Below are 7,886 nucleotides of genomic sequence, written 5' to 3' on the forward strand. Positions count from 1 at the left end.
TATAAAGTTCTAGAATTTTAAATAAAAGTAAACAGGCAAACACATTTAAATGCTGCCCCCCTCCAAAAAAAAAAAAAAAAAAAAAAAAAAAGCAAAAGGCAAAGTTTCAAGTTTAAAGAGGTAAGGATCAAACTACTTGGACTTCCATCTAATTTAGGATACAATGACATTATGACCCACGTGTAGGGTACAATTCAATACAATTCAACACACAGATGTGAACATTGGTATTTTAAAGGCCAGAAATGTATCTGGAGTTTCTCTTTCCATCTATTTTTTGAGGGCCTATTGTGGAATGCTGTGGAGGAAACTATAGAGGTAGCTGCCCATGAACTCAGAATTCTTATCAAGTGTAACTCAATTAATAAATATTATTAAAGCTTACCATTGTTTGTATACACTCCCATCTGCCCATTTCCAGGTTTCACTATCATTGAGTTTGTTCAGTCCTATCCAATAGGTAGAAGGGGGCTTCAGCATTTGCATCAAAGTTTCCTGTTACAGAATACAGAATGTAATGTATATCTCCTACTTTTCTTATTCTTACTATATAAAATGCTATTATCTTTGTCTGAGTCCAATAGACTGTCTCCATATCCTTACCAGGGTTACTGCAATTGCCTGATGACATAATTCTCTGTTTTTGTATTTGTCATTCAGTAGCCAGTCTCACCACAGCAAAGAAAATGATTCTTGTGAAATTGAAGTCAGAGCACATCACACTTTTACTGGTAATTCGATATCTCCATATTTTCCTGTGAGCAAAGTCTTTACAATAACTTACAAGACCCTACTGATCCATGTTCTCATTCCCTTTCTCATTTTAGCCGTATGGACTTCTGGTGACTGGCTGTCACCACTCTGTTCCTTGAATGACCCGGGCATGCATCTACCTGAAGAACTGTGCTCCAGCTGTTTCCTTTTGCTGGAGACCTTATCCACCAGATACTCCCTTAACTACCTTCGTTACCTGCTTTACATATTGACTCCATCATCACCTCAATGAGCTCTGACCTTGCCTTCAATCTACCCAAATAGCCAACTCATCATACCTGTTAATTTATATACTTTCTGCATAAAACTTACTACCTTCCAGCATGCTATATAATTTAAATATTTGCCATCATTGTTTTTCATTGCTTGTATCTTCCACTGGGATGTAACCTCCAAATGGGCAAAGATCTTTGGCTGGCTTTATGGACCAACATATCACACTGTACCCATACACCTACCATATAACACCACTCAATACATTCAATCAGATTAATATTACAAAGGAGATATCTAACCATTTCCTTTGGGAAGTTGAACTTAGCCAGAGATGTGTTATATATTTTGCAGCTTTCCTGGCTGTTGCTCCAAGAAGTTTCATATTCAGATAACAAGAAGCAATATTTATTGATTCGGTTCCAGCCTTGTGGACATTTATTTAAGTCCAGTGAGCATGACTTATCTTTAAAGATCTTTGTAATTCCAACTAAAATTAACAGGATGATAAAGGAAAAAAATGAAAAACAAGTGTAAGAGGAAAAAAATCTTCATCATAAAAGATTCTTATATATTTCAGACTGATAAAATATATTTTTCTTTCACATTCAGTTTGAAAGATTTAACTTTAAACATCAACTCAGATTGATGTTTGAGTTGAGTACTGAGAACAATTAAACATCAAGAACAGAGAATGAAAGAAATTTGCACTGGAGAACGAATATCTATGTGTAACTTATAACAGCAATAACAACATCCAGAAACTTTCCCTCCCATTTTTTCCATATTACTGGTATTTCCCTTATTCATTCATTTCATTTCTTAAATATTACTGTGCTGTCTGGAACAAGTTTCACTGTAAACAATTTCCTCTATATTTATAAACTCAAAGAGCTTGTTTTCTATCAGTGATTTAACTGAGACTCAATTGTCTTTCAAAGACAGCATTTTTCCAGAAGTTGAAGCTGTTTCTTTGTCTTTTGTTCTTAAACAAAATGCATTGGAAAGAAAAAATATGCTGAAATTTTATTAAATTTTTACTGCTTATTTTTACTCTTTACTGTAATAGATGAAGTTACTTAAGATAAAACTCAGAGAAACAAGATTTAAAGCTTCTTTTACACACAGCTGAAAAAAAATGACTGGCTCATACTTAAAACTATGAATAGGAGGACCCTCAAATGGAAGGATCAACTAGCAGTGCGGTCCCACTTCTGGATACCTGGCATGAAAGCCAAGTGAAAATATTATGGTCATTGAAATTATTTAAAAGTATTCAATTAAAAATTATTTTTAAATGCCAAGTTTAAATTGACAACTAATAAAAAATGTGTATTTGATCCAAAATCTGGATCACCAGAGAGCAGTTGTCTCATTCATTCACTAATTTATTCAATCTTTAATTTATACATTCCACAAATACCACTTGAGAATCCACAATACCATGGACCCTTTTTGTAGCTCTAAGAATACAATGACAAATATAACTTTAAAACATCCTTGCTTTTATAAAATTTACATATCTGAAATATATGCATTGTCCTAAAAGAGGATCAGGATTGTTGGTAGAAATAGTTACAATTTTAGTGCAGAGGTCAGGATAGGGTTAAATGGGAAGGTGATGAGCAGTAAAGGCTTGAAGCAAGTAGGCTAGGGAGGCAAATGCATATATAAAAGAAAATCATCTTTCTAAAACTAACGATTGAAGTAAATGTGCCTGGTTGGTTCACCAAATAGTGAGAATATCCATGTCCCTGTGGACTGAGTGAAGAGAAGCAAATGGTATTTGAGGAGTAAGGTGGTGACTGGATCCAATAAGAGCACAACAGAGCTTTTGAAGGAATTTGTCTTTACTCCAAGTGAATGAAAACCTACTGCAGAGTTTTGAACATATCTAATTAGGATGTTTAAAATTTTATTAAAAACAAACTCTAGAGCTGTTGTGGTAGTGCATGCCTATAATCCCAACAACTCACGAGGCTGAGGCAGGAGGATTTTGAGTTCAAAGCCAACCTCAGCAACTTAAGGAGGCCCTCAGAAACTTAGCAAGACCCTGTCTCAAAACAAAAAATAAAAAGGGCTGTGGAAGTGGCTCAGAGGAAACATGCCCCAGATTCAATCCGTGGTACCAACAAAACAAAACAAAACAAAAACAGACTCCAGAACTGTATTTTCCAGCATGGAAGCTTCTAGTCACATGTTGTTATTGAGTACTTAAAATGTCTCTGGTCCCAATTCAGATGTCCTGCAAGTATAAAATTTATACTGAATAAACTCAGAAAAAAGAAAAGGTAAAAGTCTCACAAATAATGTTTATACTGTTACATGGTGAAATGCTATATAAGGCTAAAAACATATTATTTCAATGACTTTTACTAATTTCCTCTTTGTTCTTAGTGTTGCTTTTAGAATTGTAAATTACATATGTACAGGTAATGACTTGCATTATTTTTGTACTGGAATTGTGTTACTCAAGGAGATCAAGGATAGAAGAGGGAAGAACATTAGAAAAGAAATGATGGCTAGGTGCTGAGCAAAAAGTGCTCAGACTCTGTTTATAATTTGAAAGACTAGGCAGATTTTGCTGATTATATTTGGAACATGAGAAGAAAAAGAGTTAAAAATGATTTAAGGGTTTTTTGGCTTTAAAATTAGAAGGATAAATTTACTATTTTCTGGGATGAAGAAGACCACAGATATAGGAGGTTATGGAAGAGAGAGAGATTAATATTTCAGCTTAGACAATGTTGAGTTTTAGATATTTATATGATAGCCAAGTAGGCAGTTCGACTTAAAAAAGTTTGGCAAGAATCCCAGATTGGAGATGTATACTGAGGTTACTTGTGTGGTAAAGTTCTAGTTGAGAACACCAAGGAGACAAGGGTTGGAAAAGGGGATTTCTTCAAGGACTGAGCCCTGAGCTGTTCCAAAGTTAAAGGTCAGGAAGAAAAGAGAGAACAAGTTAAGGAAATGAATAAAGAACAATAAAGTGGGTAGGAAGCAAATGCAGAGAATATGTTATTTTGTAAGCCAAATGAAAACATTATTTTTAGGAAGGAGGAGTGCCAAAGACTTGGATAGGTTCAATAAGATGAAGACTGACAGTGGACCACTAGATTTAGCAATACTGAAATTATTGGCAAACTTGAAAGACAAGTTTGGTGGTGGGGGGGAGTGGATGGGAGTGGAAGCCTGATCAGAGTGAGTTTAATAGAAAATGATAAGGGCTCAGTGTGTAGCCCAATGGCCAAGTGTGTTCTAAGCATGAATGGAGCATTAGATTCAATCCCCAGCCCAAAAATAAGAGGAGGAGGAGAGGTGGAAAGAACAGAAGAAAAAGGAGAGCAACTAGTGCTATACCTAAGCTTTATAAATATTTTATCAAATGACTGGTTATTCTAGAAGGTAGAGCAGGGGACTAAATTTGAAAAGCAATTAAATATCCTGGCTTAAAGAACAGTTTCTGATTTCAGCTATTTAAAATTAGGGAAGAAAAAATATAGTCATTGGTTTCACACTGGATCAATAATCATACAATTGATATTTTTTAGCAGAAATTGTTAACTTACATTTTTTAGGAAATCTTAAAATCCCCCAAAGAAGGAAAGCAAGGGTTCCACATGCCAAACTTGAAAGGATTATCATTTTCTTTTTTACTGTACATAAGGGAAACAAATGCCATTATCTTTTGGAGAAACACAAGCTAATCTCTCTTCAGTATGTTGTCCTGTCCACAGCCCAGTAAATAAAACATTAAAAAATGCAAAAGGGTAAGATGTTACAACTCCTCAGCAGCAGCACACTTTAAAGTGCCTTGGCTCCACTTTTGGTGTCATTGTGTGAAGTTATGCTATTCATTCTCCTGCCTAGATTCTAGGACAAAACGGAGTTTCCTCCTGAGGCAATTTCATGAAATGCTATTTTTTTCCAAGGGGGACAAGGATAAAGTGGGATGTATTCCCCCTTTTTAAAAAAGTGTTTGTTTTATTAATGTAGACTGATTTCATTTCATTTCAAGGTGCTTTTAATGGGCAATACCCTCTGCTGCCCCCACCCCAAATGCTGAGGTTCCAGGCAAAATCAGGAAAGGATGCTGGGAATAATCACAGAAAGTACATTTCTGAGCCGGTGGACAAACTGACAACTCTCTTACCCATCTGGTTGGTCTTGGGCTCCTCAGCTTTCCTATTCTCAGCCTCTTCTCCCCCTGCTTCCAACCCATTTGAAGTTTCCATGATCGCAGAGGCTGGAATAATCCTAGGAATAAACTGATAACTACTAATTATATTTGGTGATTACAAATGCAAGAAACAGGGCCGAGTTTTCTCAGAGGGTGGCGCCGCAGCAAGAATGTACGGGAAACAGTGCTACGGTCTAGTAACTTCTGCTCAGTCCGGCACACTGGACTTTAATCATCGTGACCCACGGGTATTTCACCTGTTCCATCCTCACAGGGAAAAATACTTCGGAGACGGTAACGGCAGCTGGCCAGCACCAACGGTAGGTACACCTGTCCCAGCAGCGATGGCTCAGCCGCCTGGGATTGGCTGGTTTAGCGCAGTGAACACTGAGAATTCAATCTCTGATTGACACTTATCTCCCACCTGATAACTAGTCCATGCAGAGGATGGGTATTCTCATTCTTTTTTTTTTTTTTCTTCCCTCTTTTTCCTTAAACTTCTTTATACAGTCTCCTTAAAATCTTAAATCAGATAGTAATATAAGATATGAGCTAGTAATGTTAACAATACACATCCTTTTGCACCCTACTGTAGATCTTAACCTCACCCCATTTTTTGTTATTGCGTTTTCTATTTTTTAAATATTTTTTCTGCTCCGTTTTTTTGTTTTGGTTTTTGGTTATTTATTTATTTATTTATTTATTTATTTTTAAATTCTGAGTTCTAAGTTTACCTACCTGATTAGTTAAATTTGGGGAAATAGCCCTTGTTTGTGTAGTAACTGAATTTAGGTTTGTTTTTGATCTAGGCAGTCTTCACTTTACATATTAGTGCAGGATGATAAAAATTGCCAACCATTGGCCCTCACTATGATTACTTGGGATTGACCTTAAACTATTCATGTGGGGAGAAATCTAAGTCTCAGAATGAGTTTAATGGAATGAAAGAATACAGTAAATTTCTAGGTGTTCACAGAGAACTATAGTTCTTTAAAAACTTCAGACTTACCTATTTTCCTATCTCTGGTCCCCATTTATACAGTCCTTCCATCTTCATGAATGTGGCTAAGGATTATGGGTTAGTGGTTCTTCCATGACCATAAACTTGGTAATGTCATTTCCTGTTTGGTAAGAAGAAAGACAGTCAGAACCTTAAGAAATATTCCAGTTGTACAAATTAATTTTTAACATTATGATGTTTTCTGGACCCTCGAGTTTGTGTTAAAGAGTTTTTATTCTCTATTTATTTTATTAATTCTTACATAGGGAAATATTTGCTGATACTCAAAAGGTACCACATATTTTAAACCTTGAAATCATTGCATATACCTATAATTTTTCCCATTTGGTCATGTTTTTATAGTACTAGATTTTCAGAATGTGTATTTAAATTTTTTAGACACAAAGAAGAAAAAATAATATTATGCAGAGCTACATTTAGTGGGACTTGGAATTCAACTCCCTTGAGATGCAGTAACCAAAACTAAGAAATATACTGGCCATCTTCCCTTGTCTGGCCTCAACTCTCAGGACTGCTGCACAGACCCTGTGGGGCACTTGTTTCCCACCATATCTTTACTTTCTGGATGATATAAGGGAAGGGAGAGGTAGGTGCTACCAGACCAAGCCTCTTATGTATAAAAGTACCTATGCTTCGGTTTGGTGTCATTGTTGTGGCAGTCTCAATTTAGAACTTTGGCTTAAAGTTTCTTCTACATGAAAAGACTATGCAGAAACCTCAGTAGCTGTGTCCTTTGGTTTTATAGTTTGGATCTTGAATGACCTGTCAAGGCCCAGGTGTTGAAGGCTTAGTCCCCAGGGTGGTGCTAGTCAGAATGTTGTAATTTATGCGAGTTGGAAGGTATTTAGGTCACTGAGGGACCCTTGAAGAAAGAGTTTGGTGGACTCCAGGCCCTTCTTTCTCTTTTTCCTTGCTGGTCATGAAGTGAATGTTGTTTATTTTTGTGTTTTCACCACACATATTCTTTCCATGATGTACTACCTTGCCATAGTCCCCAAACTACGGGGCCAATCATTCAAGGACTGAAACCTCCAAAACTATAAGCCGAAATAAAACTCTTCTCTTTACTAGTTGATTATCTCAGGTTTTTGGTTATAGTATTAGAAAGATGACTACCATATTCAGTACCGTTTCTGAAGCTTCTAAAGGCCAGGACCTAGAATGGCAGCAGTCATTTAGAAGAAATATTAATTAGACATAATTCACAGACATATTTGACAAATGTAGTAAAAAGCATTGGATTGGGTTGTGGATAGGTTGACTGATATATGGGTCAGTACACTTTGGAGGGTGGGAATAAACCTCCTTTCCCATTAAAATAATCTTTCTCTCTATATAAATTTTTCTTCATTTCTCTAGTCAACCCACGCTACTGAGCTTATATAGAGAGTGGCCATATTTAGCAACTTAATATACAGGATTTCATGTTTCTTTGAACTTCAGATCAACAACAAATATTGCAAAGACAACAAAATATAAATACTATATGAAGAATATTTGCATTAAAATTAATTCTTTTTATCCAAAATGCAAATTTAATTGAGATACCTTGTACTTTATTTGTCCACCCTACTTAAGTCACAGCAGTTTTTTTTTCTTTTAAATTATTAAGTACTCCAGAGGTTGGTTTAAATTTTTTCATGTACTAAATCTCTATTAAACTTCTCTGTAAAAGCTTCAGGTATCGATACAACCCAA

The sequence above is a fragment of the Callospermophilus lateralis genome, chromosome 4 (genome assembly GCF_048772815.1).
Source record: "Callospermophilus lateralis isolate mCalLat2 chromosome 4, mCalLat2.hap1, whole genome shotgun sequence".
Lineage (NCBI taxonomy): Eukaryota > Metazoa > Chordata > Mammalia > Rodentia > Sciuridae > Callospermophilus > Callospermophilus lateralis.